At 35.9% G+C, this 17,469-nt stretch overlaps 1 long non-coding RNA gene across 1 annotated transcript in view; it reads right to left on the bottom strand.

Moving 5' to 3' along the window:
- Positions 1-212: 212 nt before the first annotated feature.
- The window catches only part of LOC125922982 (uncharacterized), a 79,470-nt gene continuing 62,213 nt past the window's right edge, over positions 213-17,469 (bottom strand). The window contains exon 3 of the long non-coding RNA XR_007457851.1: positions 213-549. This is a non-coding gene — a long non-coding RNA (uncharacterized LOC125922982). The remainder of the gene's footprint in view (positions 550-17,469) is intronic.

The following is a 17,469-nucleotide window of genomic DNA, read 5'->3' as shown; positions in this document are numbered from 1 at the left end:
AACTGAGGGTTGATGGGGGGTGGGAGGGAGGGGAGGGTGGGTGATGGGTATTGAGGAGGGCACCTTTTGGGATGAGCACTGGGTGTTGTATGGAAACCAATTTGACAATAAATTTCATATATTGAAAAAAAAATAAAAAATAAAATAAAATAAAAAAATAAAACAAAATTACTGAGCACTATGCTAAGTGTTAGGAGTAAAACAGTAAACACGGCATAGTCCCTGTGGCCAATGAACTCTCAGATTAATAAAAGCTGCAAACAAAGAAATAGTGACACTTAGGGGAAAAAAATAGGTGTGTAATGATAAAGATATTTATAAGGGAATTTGGGGATCCCATAAAGGCCCCTAAAAAAGTTAGAGATGTAGAGGGAAATGGTCAGGTAAGATTTCCTGAAAAGATGATCTGGGGTGGAGTCTCAGATCAGCTAGAAAATATGGAGGTCTTCCAGCAAAAGCAGCAGACTACGCAGAGGCATGGAGAGGATAAACAGCATTGGAGAAGAACTCCGTAGGAGAGGAAACTGTAAGTAGTTCAGCGTTGCTGGTCTGTAAAGGAAAAGAGGAGATGGTAAGAGATGAGACTTCAACTTTACACATTAGGAATATTATCAGCAGTAGTATTGAAGAAGATGGGTTTCAGGGAAGAAAAGGAGAATGATGGAAGAAAAACTAGAAGATGAAGCTGATTATGTTTTCTTATCACTTTCTATCATACCCTAAAATTTACTTGTGTAATATGTTTATTATTCATTTTCTCTCTCTCCACTAGAAAGTAACTCTGCAAAGGCAAGGGTTTTTGTCTACTTTGTTCATTGGTGTGCCCCGAGCACTTTAAATACTGCCTGGCACATAACAGACACTAATAATAATTTTCACCTAGTAATAATGTTCATTCAATAAGTATTTGCTGAATGAATGAATGAATGAATGAATGGGTCTTAGCCTACGTTCCCCAGAAAACAGCAAGAGGCAAAGTTTATCTACTAATAACTCATATCTTATTGGGTCATTCAATCTCAGGGTATCCAGAATGTGGAATAAAAGGAAGTGAAACAGAAAAATCAAATACAAGATATGAATTGCTGAGTTAGCCATAGCTTTAAAGAAAATAAAGGTTGCTTTCATATCATGAAGGCCTTATCCAGACAGCCTCCATGGAATCATCCTGCCTTGGAAGAGTCCATCAGGTAGAAAATGGAAAAGAAATTTATCTGCTGGCTTCCCATCTCTTCTATCTCATTGGTCAAAATTTGTCTCAGGGCATTGATTCTTGCCCAGTGCTTCCAGTCAGCTGCTGGGAGGCTATATGTCAGGCCCCTGGTTCAGTATTTCATCTAAGTCTGGATGCGGTGTAAGGAGCCAGAGCCTCCATGGGAATAGCTGGTGGTGTTTTAGTATGAGGGGCAGATACTGCTGCAGGAGAAGAAGTGAAACTGGGCAAACCTGCAGACCCAATATAGAACAAATAAAAGAGCATCACACATAAAGGAAAGAAGAACATAACAGTTCTTCCCATTATTTCCTACCTTTGGGGGGTGGAAAAAACCAACTTTGACCTTCATTTACACAGCTGTACATCTCCATGGAGAATTCACTCCTACACCCCAGTGCCCAGGCTGGTTCAGGAGCTCTAACCCTCCTCCCCAAAATTCCACTTCAGAACCCAGTGGAAACCATCAGAATATGCTAGGACCTCTTATTCCACCGTTACTCTCTCACATTAGCCATCTTTCGCCTAATAGGATGGACGTTGGATTGCAAAGCCTGCAACATTTGATTTCTCTCCCAAACATATATTGTGGAGATATTTTAAAGAAAATATTATATCTGTCATGCCATTTTTGTGATCTCCTCCTTAATTCCTAATAACCTTAATTTTCCCATTTTCTAAATATCAAAAGCAATTTTAATTAAGTTCTTCATGGAAAGTAAATATGAGACCCTAATGGTTCCCAATGTCTGGCAATACCTGTTCAACAAAATTCCAAGACTCTGGAACTGAGTAAAAATATGTGATCTCGATAATGGCTGCCATAACTTCAAGGGTCTCCTCTGATAATAAAATAGCATTGGAGGGAAAGTTTTATACATCTTTGGAAACTTTAAAAACTACTATACTAGAAGACCACTGGCTATTTCTTTTATCCACATGAATCTAAAGTTAAATATGCACTGTTTCTAGGCCATAATCTTTGTATATGTTTAATCACTCACCATGACTGCTTATCACTACCTTTAAATACATTTATTGTGTGTTCTCCCATTAATACTCATGCAATGGCATGACTAACATGTTTCTAATAATAGTTGCAATAATAACAGTAATAGTTTTAAAAAGTATAACTAAAATTTGTTGATGACTTTATCATTTAAAGAACATTTTTATATGCATTATCTTCTTTCATCCTTTTTCTAATCTTGGAGCAACTTATTATCAGTCCTTTTTAAACATAGGATAATTAGAAGTTGTTTTTAAATGTTTCATTATAATCTTTTTATTAGCAGGTTTCTATTTTAGGAGAATAATATTCTCATATAAAAAACTGAACCTTATTAAAATATGGAAGGCATAAGTTCAGAATGGCCCATGACCCTTGCCATCCAGTGATTATATTATATGGGTTGGGTCTGATATAATCACATGAGCCGTATAAAATTAAGTTTTCTCAGGCTAGTAGGGAAAGAAGTCAGAGAAATTTGAAGCATGACAAGGGCTCAACTCATCCTGGCTGGTTTGAAGATGGATAGGGCCATATAAGAGGGATGTGGAGAGCCTCTATGACAGAAAACAGTCTAGCTAATTGTTGGTAAGGAAACAAGACCTCAGACCTATACCTTCAAGGAACTGGATTCTACCAACAACCTAAATGAGCTTGGAACGGACTCTTCCCCAGAGCTGCCAGCTGAGAGCCCACGCAAGTTGATTTTGACCTTATGAGACCCTGAGTGAAGAATTCATCTGAGATAGCTGTGCATCTAACCTAAAGACTGAACCAATAAATGGATATTGTTTGAAGCTGTCTAAGTTGTTTAAGTTTGTGGTAATTTATTATGCAGCAATAGAACATTCATACAAAGGGTATATATAATGAAAATATTACTGGCCTACCTCTGTTCCCATACCCCCAGAGCCCTCTCCAAGAGCAACCACTATTTCCAGTTCTTTTTTAATTATTATTAATAAATATTTTTTGTTTATTTATTTTTGAGAGACAGACAGACAGACAGAGCATGAGCAGGAAAAGGGCAGAGAGGGAGACAGAATCCAAAGCAGGCTCCAAGCTCTGAGCTATCAGCACAGAGCCTGACACGGGGCTTGAACCCATGAACCATGAGATCATAACCTGAGCCGAAGTCCCATGCTCAACCAACTGAGCCTCCCAGGTGCTTCTGCTATTTCCAGTTTTTAAGTACAAATTTGGAAATATTTTAGACACATATGTGTGTGTACATACACACATGCACACCACATGCCCTTTATTACACAGTGGAAGCACGTTTTATACAATGTAGTGTACCATGCATATACTAGTATATACATGTCTCATTTTTTTACAGTGACTTAATATTCCATAAGAATTCTGTAACTTACTAAATCAGATCTCTATTGACTGACGGTTTTTGTCTCTACTCCTTTATATTACAAACAAAGCTGCAATAATTTTCCTCATATAATATGTTTTTGCACACAGTTGAAATGTATATTCATTTTATAAATGGCAGTTATTTGTATATAGGAAGCTATCATTGACTTTTGGATCTTCGCAACCAAATCTCATTGAATTCTCTTATATTTTCCAATAATTTTTATTTCATTTCTCTTATGTTTTCCAGTTATATAAGCATTCAAAAAATAAGGGCTCTCTTCTTAATTTGCACATTTTATACCTCATTTCTTTCTCTAGTTTAATTGTACTAGCTAGGTAATTATAGTACTGCTACTCTATTCCCAAATGCTTTTTGTTCCAAATAAAGCCAGGAAGACAGTCATGCCCACTAGATAATAATAGTATCATTTTGTCTTTAGCTTCGTTGGGAGTACTGCTTACTAAAATTTGTAATCAATTATTTAATTTAAATACTAGGCTGAGTTTTATAAACATTACATCATTTAATTTTCATATAATAATATAAGGCAAGTAATATTATCCCTATTTTACAGTTGAGAAAACTGAAGCATTATGATACTATGAATGTATTCTAAAATTAAGAAGTTGAACATGATCCTCTTTATGCTAATATCAAACAAATAAAATTGAAACAAGTTTTAATTATCTCCAAAAGGAAGTAAATTATACAGCATTTCAAATGTAGGGAAAATTGTTGCTCTGTTCTCAAAAAAAAAATGTTAGTAACTTCTCTATGGTCACTGAACAAATGTCAGATTAAGAAAGTAGTCCAACCAGGAATCTGAGAATCTTACAAATCTAGGTAGACATTATACAGTAAGTTTCCATTTTCATAGTGAGGCATTATCATGCTTATTTTTAATTAGAATTATGAGATATAGTTACAAGAAGTCACATGCAATAAAATGCACCTGTAAGTATACTGTTATGGGTGCATTTCATGTTTTCACAAACTTATACATGCATATAACCATCCTAACAAAAATATAGCTCACAGTGTTGTGCAGTCTATATCTTCAATACCACACCCAGAATAAGAAACCACTGATTTGATTTGTGTAAAATATACATTTCTAGAATATCATGTGACCAGAACCACATCAAATGTAGTTATTATGTCTGCCTTCTTTCAGACAGCATGTTTTTGAGATTCATCCATGTTGTTTCCAGGATCAGAATATTTCTCTTACACACTATCTGTGGAATGCATTTAAAGAAGAGAACAAAGGAAAATACTAATTTTTAAATATCTCTATCAATGAAATAAAAGAATGAAAATAAGTGGACTAAATTTCCAATTTAAAAATCTAGGAAAAGATTACCACATCTTTAGATTAAGTAAACAAGAAGAAAGGAAATAAAAAGATAAAAGCAAAAAGTAATGAGATTAAAAACGAAAAACTGTAGATACGTTAATAAACCAAAATTCTAATTCTTTCAGAAACTACAATGAAAATAAAAAATATTAACTTAATCTAAAGAGGAAGAAACATAAATATACAAAATAAGAAATAAATGAGAGAAATAATTACTGATATAGCCAAAGTTTAAAACATCATAAGCAACTACTTTGCAGTCTCTGTGCAAATAATTTACAAATCTGCATGAAATGGATTTTATAGGAAAATATAGTTTATCAAAACTGAGGTCAGTGGAAATAGAAGATATAAGTCAATCTAATTTCCATAGAAGAAACAGAGAAAGTTGTCAAGGAGCTAATTCAAACACACACACACACACACACACACACACACACACATACCAGTCAGATGACTCTATGAGGAAATTTTACCACACCTTTAGAGTCAAGATATTTCCAATGCTATATAAATTTCTTCAGAGTACAGAAAATTAAGGAAACTTCCAAATTATGTTAATGAAGCAATTATAACTTTGAAACTGATACCTGATTAATTTTCCACACGCACTAAAGAAAATTACAGATTACTATCACTTATGAACACCAGTGGAAAATTCCTAAATATTAGCAGAGACACTCTGACACTCCATTATGAAAATAATATGTCAAAACCAAGTGGGATTTAAGCTAAGAATACAGGGATAGCCCATTATTAGGAAATCTATTGATATGATTCACCAAATTACTTGATCTAAGAAGAAAAAATATATTTTCTCCATAAATGTTGAAAAAGGCCTTGGCAGGGGCGCCTGGGTGGCGCAGTCGGTTAAGCGTCCGACTTCAGCCAGGTCATGATCTCGCGGTCCGTGAGTTCGAGCCCCGCGACGGGCTCTGGGCTGATGGCTCGGAGCCTGGAGCCTGTTTCCGATTCTGTGTCTCCCTCTCTCTCTGCCCCTCCCCCGTTCATGCTCTGTCTCTCTCTGTCCCAAAAATAAATAAAAAACGTTGGGAAAAAAAAAAAGAAAGAAAAAGGCCTTGGCAAAATTCAGTGCCCATTTCCAATACAAAATTCACGAAAATACAAATGATTGGATACATCCTTAAAGTAATAAAATATATTACTCAATCCTCTAGTCAGTATCTTATACAAAGGTAAATACTATAAGGATTTTCACAAAAATCAGAGATAAGGATACCCATTATATCCACTAATATTTTGTAATGTTCTGGGGGCATCAGTTAGAGGCATAAAAGATTTCAAAGAGGCAAAACCATGTGTATTTGCCAATAGTATGATACTCTGCCTGGAAAACACTAGAAAATCAATAATAAAACTGACCAAAAAAAAAAAAATCACAAAAATAATTCAGCAAGGTAGCAGACTATAAAATTAACATGTAAAAATCAAAGACCTCTATATACACCAATAATGACCACTTACAAGAAAAAAATAAAGGAAAAGTATACAAATATTGTAATGATGATAAAGATAAAATATTTAGTAATAAACTTAATAATTGGTTATTTTCTGTATTTAAAAACTTTCAAAACAAGAAAAATAGGTAGTAGCGGGTGGACAGATACCTCTTTTTCTTGGATCTGACCCCACATTATCAAGATATCAGTTCTCCCTAAGCTAATTTATAAATATAGTGCCAGTAAAAATAACAAAAAAAATTTCCCCCCCCATGGCTAGAAAAGTTGATACTAAACTTCATAGGAAAAAAACAAAAATGCATGTTAAAATGCTAAATAAACACTAAAATGAATGAAGTATGAAAAGAGCCACTAGAGGATATTAGAACACATTACAAAGCCTCTATAATAAAACAGTGTGATACAAGAATGACAGATCATAACAATAAGCACCCAGATTTGGATTTCTAAATACCATTCGCCACTACAATAAACCAGATCTCCTTGGAAGAATGGTGTATTTATTATCTGGGACATAAAAGATGTAAGAAATTCTACCAAACATTTAAAGACAAGTTAACACCTATTCTTTTGAAGCTCTTCCAAAAAAACAGAAAAATAGAAATGTAAGGAAAACTTCCAAATTCATTCTATGAAGCCGGCATTACCTTGATTCCAAAACCAGACAAAGACCCCACTAAAAAGGAGAACTACAGACTAATTTACCCGATGAACATGGGTGCAAAAATTCTCAACAAGATACTAGCAAACTGGACCCAACAATACATTAAAAGAACTATTCACCACAATCAATTGGATTTATTCCTTGGATGCAGGGCTGGTTCAATATCTGCAAATCATTCAATGTGATATATCACATTAATAAAAGAGAAAATAAGAACCACATGATCCTCTCAATAGATGCAGAAAAACATTTCACAAAATTCAGAATCCTTTCTTGATAAAAACCCTCAAGAAAGTAGGGATAGAAAGATCATACCTCAAGATCATAAAGGCCATACATGAAAGACCCACTGCTAATAGCATCCTCAATAAGAAAAAACTGAGAGCTTTTGTCCTAAGGTAAGGAACACAAGAGGGATGTCCGCTCTCACCACTATTATTCAACATAGCGTTGGAAGTCCTAGTCTCAGCAATCAAACAAAAAAGGAAATACAAGGCATCCAAACAAGTAAGGAGGAAATCAAACTTTCACTCTTCTCAGATGACATGATACTCTACATGGAAAACCCAAAAGATTCCACCAAAAAACTGCTAGAACTGACACATGAATTCAGCCAAGTTGCAGGATATAAAATCAATGCACAGAAATCAGTTGCATTCCTATACACCAATAATGAAGCAGCAGAAAGAGAAATCAAGGAATCGATCCCATTTACAATTGCACCAAGAACCATAAAATACTTAGGAATGGACCTATCCAAAAAGGTGAAAGATCTATACACTGAAAACTACAGAAAGCTTATGAAAGATATTGAAGAAGACACAAAGAAATGGAAAAACATTCCATACACATGGATTGACAAAACAAATATTGTTAAAATGTCAATACTACCCAAAGCAATCTACACATCAAATGCAATCCCTATCAAAATAATACCAGCATTCTTCACAGAGCTAGAACAAATAATTCTAAAATTTGTTTGGAACCCTGAAAGATGCCAAATAGCCAAAACAAAGTTGAAAAAGAAAACCAAAGCTGGAAGCATCACAATTCTGGACTTTAAGCTGTATTACAAAGCTGTAATCATCAAGACAATGTGATACTGGTACAAAAACAGACACATAGATCAATGGAACAGAATAGAGAACCCAGAAATGGACCCACAAATGTATGGCCAACTAATCTTCGACAAAGCAGGAAAGAATATCCAGTCAAATAAAGACAGTCTCTTCAGCAAGTGGTGCTGGGAAAACTGGACAGTGACATGCAGAAGAATGAACCTGGACCACTTTCTTACACCATACGCAAAAATAAACTTGAAATGGATGAAAGACCTAAACGTAAGACAGGAAGTCATTGAAATCCTAGAGGAGAAAACAGGCCAACAACTTCTTTGACCTCAGCTGCAGCAATTTCTTACTTGACATGTCTCCGGAGGCAAGGGAAACAAAAGCAAAAATGAACTATTGGGACCTCATCAAGATGAAAATTTTCTGCACAGCAAAGGAAATGATCAGCAAAACTAAAAGGCAAGCAACAGAATGGGAGAAGATATTTGCAAATGACATATCAGATAAAGAGTTAGTATCCAAAATCTATAAATAACTTATCAAGCTCAACACCCAAAACACAAATAATCCAGTGAAGAAATGGGATAATACATGAATAGACACTTTTCCAAAGAAGATATCCAAATGGCTAACAGACGCATGAAAAAATGCTCAACATCACTCATCATCAGGGAAATACAAATCAAAACCACAATGAGATACCACCTCACACCTGTCAGAATGGCTAATCTTAACAACTCAGGCAACAACAGATGTTGGCGAGCATGAAGAGAAAGAGGAAACTTTTTGCACTGCTGGTGGGAATGCACACTGCTGCAGCCACTCTGGAAAACAGTAATTTTAATTTTCAAAAATTAAAAATAGAGCTACCTTATGACACAACAATTGCACTATTTATTTATAATAAATAAAGGGACATAGGTATGCTGTTTCAAAGGGTCACATACATCCCAATGTTTATAGCAGCACTATCTATAATAGCCAAAGTATGAAAGAGCCCAAATGTCCATCAACAGATAAACTGATAAATAAGATGTAGTGTGTGTGTGTGTGTGTGTGTGTGTGTGTGTGTATAGACACAATGGAGTATTACTCAGCAATCACAAAGAATGAAATCTTGCCATTTGCAAAAACGTCGATGGAACTAGAGTGCACTATGCTAAGCGAAGTAAGTCAGTCAGAGAAAGACAAATATCATATGACTTCACTCATATGTGAAATTTAAGACACAAAACATGAACATAAGGGAAGGAAAACAAAAATAATATTAAAACGGAGAGGGAAATAAACCATAAGAGACTCTTAAATACTGGGAACAAACTGAGGGTTGCTGGAGGGGTGTGGGGGGGATGGGCTAAATGGGCAAGGTACATTAAGGAGGGCACTTGTTGAGATGAGCACTGGGTGTTATGTGTAAGTGATGAATTACTAAATTCTATTCCTGAAATCATTATTATACTATATGTTAACTAACTTGGATTTAGATTTTAATAATAATAAGACGAAGAAGAAGAAATTAAAAGTAAACCTGGCTACTTTCCCTGTCCTGGACCAGGCCACCACTTACCACCTTTTCCACTTAGATCCCCGGCACAAACCACCACGATCTTTCTCTTCAATTACGGCATTAGCCTTCTATGTGTCTCACTGCTTTCCCCCTTCCATGCTACAGTGTGTTTTCTCCACATAGAGTCAAGAGATTCTTTAAAAATAAAATCGGAATGTTACTTTTTGTATAAATTCCTTTAGTGCCTTTCCATCTCACTCAGAGTAAAAATTGAGTCTTTTAAATTGGCCTATCCTCTCCTCGACTTCTCTGTTCTTACTTTCTACCACTATTTTCCTGTTCACTCTATTCCTCATGGCCGTGTTCTTCAAACGCACTATGCATGTTTCCACTGAAAGGCTTTTGTCCTTGCCATTCCCTCTCAGAGACACTCTTCCATCAGATATCCACCTGGCTCATTTGTCACCATCAAGTCTTTGCCCAAAAACAGTCAATGCTTGTTGTTTACAGAAATAATGTTCTGAATGACCCATAATATAATAGTGCCTGAAACAAAGAAGACACCCAAACTATAACTGTTAAATGAATAAAAGGTATTTGGTTAAGAGGCAGCTTTCTATCAAGCGTTCAAAGCAGAAAATGCCATCAAGGAAGATCACAACCCAGCATAGACACCAAATAGAAAACCCTGGGAAATAGATACTCTCTCCCATGGAGAACTCTTGAAGAGGGCTAAGGAAAGAATTGCTAAGATTAATTATATATTATAAAAAATTATTATCACACCAAGTGTCCAAGGGAGAAAAAAGCATTGCCATGATCTGCCCCCATATATCCACATACTCTCATGCAGGGCCAGGGAAAGGAAGCTGAGGTCCCCATAACAAATCCCCTACATTACCTGATTCCTACAGGCTGGGGCAGGGTGGAGAGACAGATATGATCCAGTGTAAAGCATAAGACAGTGAACTCAATTTGTAAAACTCAAGGAATGAAATATCTATCCCTTAAATCCACATATGCTACAGAATCCACAATGCTGCCTGAAACCTTTTTTCTGTTAAACATTCTAGAAATTCTACCTTTCCAGAATGGCTACATTCAAGACAAGTTTATAGCTCATTTGAGGTATCTATGTGGTTCAGGCCTCACCAACTAGGAAAAAGGTGGATTCAGGTGCAGAGGAGGTTAGCAATATCATATTCCTTCTATTTTATAATCACATTTACTCTGAAATAGAGATAACTTTAAGAGTCTTAGGAGCCCAGGGTCTTAGTATTATGTCATCTTTTTTTTCTATCTTATATAACAAATAATGCATTATCTGAGAACCACTGGCATTTTAGATTCAATGAAACATGTGTAAAGCAAATTTAGAAGTGTTAGCCAGGCCCAACTGAGATTTATTAGAAAAGTACCACTTATTAAAAGGAAGGGAGTTCATAAAACCTTTCGCTTTAATTTTTTAAGTTTACTTATTTATTTTGAGAGAGAGAATGTGTGTGTGTGAGCAGAGGAGGGGCAGAGACAGAGGGAGAGAGAGAGAATCACAAGCAGGCTCCACACTGTCCATGCAGAGCTCCATGCAGGTCTTGAACTCATGAACCTGATCATGAGATCATGACCTGAGCCAAAACCAAGAGTTGGACGCTTAATCAACTGAGCCACCCAGGCACCCCAAACCTTTTGCTTTTAATAAGATGCTGAAATACTATCTCACACAGACTGGTGTCCATTTTCAGAAAAAGTCATATTTATAAGAAAACCTCATTTTTACTCTGGTACCTCTTGATACTTCCTTGACTGTTTTGGGTGGAGGCTTCATGGGGAAAGCCATCATAAAAGAAACAATCCTAAAGAACTCATGGAACTGGACAGGCTAAAGCAGAATTCACGGGAAATTGTCCTCTCAGACTGATGTTGCCCGCCTGAATTTTGGCAGAATACTCAGGCACTGTAGGCAATTAAGAGATGGTTTAAGAATCTGGATACAGCAATTGAAATCCTGGACACTGAATTTAAATACAGCTGTCATCACTGCAGGGAACAAGGTGAAGAAATACAGTGTAAATGGGGTCCTATGGAATATTCAAAGGGCACTTAGTCAATTTTCTCTCAGAAAAGGAGGACGGCTTCATCTCCACAAATGCTCTAAATAGTAATGTTGGTTATCATTGCAAATGAATCTTAGCATTACAACTCCTCTAAGTCATCTCATGTTGTTCAACAGATAATCCAGTTAAGAGACACTTTTAAAATCTTAGATTGAACAGAGCAATCATATCAGAGCTTCTAGAATGGATCAAAGAAGCGCCAAGTTTGTTCATTAGGAAGAAAATACCTTATGAATAAACATAAGTTTCCACACTAAAAAATGTTTTCATTGGTGATTATTGTATATATGTTTTTAAAATAGCTCATACGCCACCGTATATTAATTTATTTCTTCTTAAAACGAATAAAGATAAAAATTTTTCTGGAGTAATTTAAAAATAAATATTTAAAGAAAATAATGGGGATCACTGATGTTTTTCTCTTTCTTTTTCCCTTCCCCAAACCTCTCTTACCTGCTATGGAGGGACGTGTGTGTGTGTGTGTGCGTGTGTGTGTGTGTTTTAATCAGACCATTTGCCCTTCATTTTATGAACCCACTTCTTTCCTCTATTTCATTCCTTTTGAAATTGTTACAAGAAAGCAATTTCTAACTACTCACTTGAGGAAATTAGTTTTGAATCAAAACAGTTCTAAGGTCTGACCATGCGGTTGAAATTTCCTATAAAGGGGTTTCAAGATAATGTCCATATAAGTCCAGACAACTAATTAGCTGGCAGTCTTTTCCCTCTTATTTAATCATTTTTCAGTAAAAGTCAAGCTTTCTGACTCACTAGTGATGGAATATTTCCTTGAATCTCAGTGATGCGAGAAAGCCTACAGTACTTAACATGACACTTCTATTAACATAGTCATTACACATGCTGTTTCTAAAACTTCCTATCCAGGAGAATAAGTCTTGTTTCTCCTAAATAATTTCTCTTTCAAAGTCTTCCACAGTCAAACCCAATTAAGAAATAATATAACAAGATGCTCTTCCACTCTCAAGTCTGGCACTTCATGTTTCTTCCCGCCATTCCTTCCCTCTAACCGCACTTGCAAATATACCAATGGGCTACTGTCCAATTAGAGTTCTCAGCTTGATAACATATGCAGAATAGGCTTTGGCTCTTTAGAGATCATTTACAAACTATATAATAATAATAATAATAATAATAATAATAGAAAAAAACATATGCATGTGGAAGCTGTATGTTTGTGTATGTGTGTGGTTGTTTTTCAGCACTTAACAATTTTTAAATTCTGTACTTGATTACCTATCATTAATTTTGTTTTTAGAAAATAAAAATTAATTGGCTTCTATATAAGGAATTATATTTCATAATTTTCAAGGCACCACTAATTTATTCTTCAAACTGATTAAACCTGACAAAGAGCCCACTGTGGTTACCAGTAATCATATATCTTATTTAACAGTCACATTTTTGTTTATCGTCAGTTCTCTGGTCCTCATGCCAAGAAAATCTGTTTATATGTATATAAGTAGGCCAACCAGGAGACTTCTATAAGTGGATATTTTCACAAAATTTCAGCCCCCAAAGCTACTTGTAATTGTCCATCTATAAATAAATACAGTGCTTCAAGCAATGACTTTGTAGCTTTCCAGCTACAACTCACAGAGCTGAATAGTGTCATCCCATTGCTATAAGCATTTTCTTAGCAAGTTACCTTCTAAAGCTAAGCTGGGTTGTGAAAGGCATTTTTTTATGCATTTGCGTCTCTGAGCTCCTAAGCCCCTAACAGTTTTGAGTGCAATCAACTCAGTATTGTACAAGCTCTTCAGGCAAACACACAAACAATAGAAAATAATGTCTTCACCTTCAAGCACGGAGGATAACTCTAACCTAAAAGAGCAATGCAAGCCAAAATAAAAAACAAAACCAAAAATAACCCCAAGGAATAAGAGGTAGAATACTGCATGGATGACCTTAATGGTCCTTTACTTACTAGTATTTGAGAGACAGTTGATCAACCCTCTATTTAACTTCGCTTGAATAGATACAGGTTGTACATACATTAAAGAAAATTGCCATGACCTTCCAAATCATAAAGTGATTCATTACCTAGTTAGCAGTTCATGTGTCTTCTATCCTTTTTATAAATTTTTTAGTGTTTTTATTTATTTTTGAAGGAGAGAGAGAGACAGAGCATGAGCAGGGAAGGGGCAGAGAGAGAGGGAGACACAGAATTCGAAGCAGGCTCCAGGCTCTAAGCTGTCAGCAAAGGGCCCGATGTGGGGCTTGAACTCATGAACTGTGAGATCATGACCTGAGCGGAAGTCATCCACTCAACCAACTGAGCCACCCAGGTGCCCCATCTTCTATCCTTTTTAAATCCTGGAGTCCCCATTTACACAATATGTATCCTTGCCCTTCTGAAAACTAGCACCTACTATAAAAATAATGCTTAACTCTTCTCTTTGTCTCTGAACAAAGACCTGTCTTTGTCCATGTTCTACTTCAGCACGGATGAGCTTATATTATTAAACCTTTATGAGCCAGCATGTCCTCATCTACCTAATGGGGATAATTTTGCCTTTCACAAAGTTTTAAAGTGAGTATAAGATGAAATAATGAATGAAGATCTTTTAAAAGAAACACAAAGTACTATATCAATGTAAATTATTATTTTTCAGAGTTATATATAACAACTAAGTTACATACAACTTGTCAAATATATGCCTAAGTGTTATCCAAATCCAGTATTATCTAAAGCAAATGTCAAATTTTGCCACAGCCACTAGAGTAAAATAAATATTTTCTGTCTTTTACTTAAAGTTTTGCTAACCAACAAAGAAGAGGAACATATTTAGATATATTACTATTATGTTTTTAAAGGTATTTGTACTTTTAATTAAATTAAAATATGTGTAAACATAAACATTATTATATTTATTTACTGGGTAATTGCAGGTGGACAGAAAGACCACTTAGAAACCAGAAGTCTGTGCCTTCCTAATAAAGAAGAAACATCTTAATTGCATCCCTTTCCATTTATCTTTTTAATCAATGACCAAATTCTGCTAAATATATCTTAAATATGTCTCTGTCTCTTCATCCCTTTGAACACTGCTACTGGCCCTGTTCTGGCCAAGTACACCATCACACAGTTGTACAGAAACCCCATTTAATGTCAGGACTTAGTATGGAGTATTTAAGGACAACCAGAGTAATCATCTTTGTTTGGGAAGAAGAATACTAGCACCACAAAGTTAAATACACAAGAAAAAAATACTTAGTTTTTCTCCAGATCCACTTGGCCATTAGCTATTTCCATATTCTGTATTTCAACCACACAGAAAATTTTAGGTCTTTCCAATGTGTCATATTCTCTCTCACTAGAAAGGTTTTACAAATGCTATCTTTACTTGGACATTCTTTACCCAAAGACCCTCCTCTATCAGTTCTCTTCAGTTTATACATCGTTCAGATTGATTCTTTTTTTTTTAATTTTTTAAAATACTTATTTATTTTTGGAAGAGCACAAATAGGGATGCAGAGAGAGGGGGACAGAAGATCCAAAGTGGGCTCTTTGCTGACAGGCTGAAAGCAGTGAGCCTGATGTGGGGCTCAAACCCATGAAACATGAGATCATGACCAGAGCTGAAGTCGGACACTCAACAGACTGGGCCACCCAGGTGTCCCATGTTCAGATTGGTTCTTAAAGACACTCCTCTGGGAAGCCTCACTTTCCTTTTCTTGAAAACATAAGTGTCCCTGATATAAGTTCACACTGTATCCTCATATTCCAACAGAGTTTTTGCCAGAGCTGTGGTAATGACTTAAGTTCTTCTCCATAAGACTTTCATCTTCATGAAGACAGTAACTGTGTCATTCTTGCTCATTTTTTTATCCCAAGCACCTAATACCAGATGTGGTATATACTAGCAGCTCATAGTATTTGTTGAATAAATTGAGACCACAGAGCTCAACATCTATCTACCTCTTCCATCAATCTTTCCTATTTTCTTGAGCCCCTATCTCCATCCTATGTCATTAATATATCTACTCAAAAATTTGGATTTTACTTTATTTCGTGATTCATTAAAGATGTGACAATTTTTAGCTTCTTATATAAATTAATGACCTTAGTTACAGCAATAGCAAGTAATTCTCTACATTAAATATTCTGAGTAACTCATAGAATCCAAAGAGACAAGCAACTACTTATAGACACTTCTGAACCCAGAAGTCCAAGTCCATTTCACAGAACTGGTCTCATGAAGGCATCACAGCTGCTACCCATGGGTGCAGACCTTAGGTAATTCCACCAACCCCAACAATGCTGGCCATTAGGTACTCCTGCTACTGTTGCCTGCAGTTTCTGGAAAGTGGATGCAGCAATGGCCACTACCTCACCTTTACCAGAATGCATTCTGAGTGGTCCCTCCCACGTATCTGCTTATCAGAGCAGGGTCAAGGGCCAAGCCTAGATGCAAGGGAGGCTGTGGAGGGAGGTTCTCTAGTGGGAGGTACATGAAATCTCATGAGGCAGAAGAAGCTTCAAATATTGGAGGTGATGTTGGGGCAAAGGAGGAAATGTCTACTATATCCCACACAATTATTCATGAGTTAGGATGAATGAATGGGGGAAAATCTTATTGTTCTGTGATATCTCTGAAAACACCCAGAACAATGTACTGCATACAGTAGAATTTAAATGATTAATATATTAATATAGGAAAAAAATAGTAAATAAACATACCACCCAATGCCACTGAGAAGGGCTCCAAAAGTCCCAGTTGAAAGCAAAGTCCAAATTTTTAACACTGTCCACATGACCTTCTTATTTATACCACACCATCTGTGATATTACAAAAATCTAGGCCTATTTAAATGTTGTGCAAAATATCTGAAGCAAATACTCCTTTCAGTAGCCAGCAGGTGCTAACTGCTTAGCAACATGGAATAATGAAGCAATTAAAGAACTCCATAAAGAATATTATAGACTTACACAGTATTAGGAAGAAGACATCATGTGGCATGCAGACGCCAACCCTCAATAACAGATTCTCAGACAGCTGGTCACCCGCACCACTCAAAGAATGACTGGTAGAAATAAGTTATAAAATTGGAAGCTTATCTCTGAAAATCAACATTCCACCATTGAAGCAATGAATACAGTGCATCTAGGCACATGGTCTTTGAGTCATAAACCCATTGTCTTATCTCATTCTACTAGAGCAATTCTTTGAATTAGAGGATACTTAGCAGATTTTAAAACTTCATTTCACAAAGCCAGGATTAGTAAGGATGCACTGACATGGCATTATTTATGTGAACAAGAGAAAGATTTTATTTTCTGCCTGAAATATTGAAGTGCCCATATTTGAACAAGCTTCCTGCAGTAGGCTGTGACCAGACCAGGCAAAGAACAATTAGATACTAGCTTGCTTTTTACCTCTAAGCTTGGATATAAAATTTAATCTGTGCAGAAGCAATTTCCAAAAAAAAATACACATAAAAGAGATTACCATGGCTTTTCTTTTCACACAAATCCGTTCAATAAAATCTTAATATCTGGCATCTAGTAATCATTCAGAAAGAATAAAGAAAGAAAAGTTTAGAAAAGAGATAAATTTTCTATCCAGCAATTACACTGTGGTGACAGGATTTCACACACAGCTCTCACAGATTAAAAACCTGAAGAAAGTTAAGACCTTTGAGATATCCTTCAGTCCTCCTCTC

Source organism: Panthera uncia, chromosome B1 (genome assembly GCF_023721935.1).
Source record: "Panthera uncia isolate 11264 chromosome B1, Puncia_PCG_1.0, whole genome shotgun sequence".
Taxonomy (NCBI): Eukaryota; Metazoa; Chordata; class Mammalia; order Carnivora; family Felidae; genus Panthera; species Panthera uncia.
The sequence above is the reverse complement of the archived record's forward strand: the minus strand, read 5'-3'. Positions and strand labels throughout refer to the sequence as shown.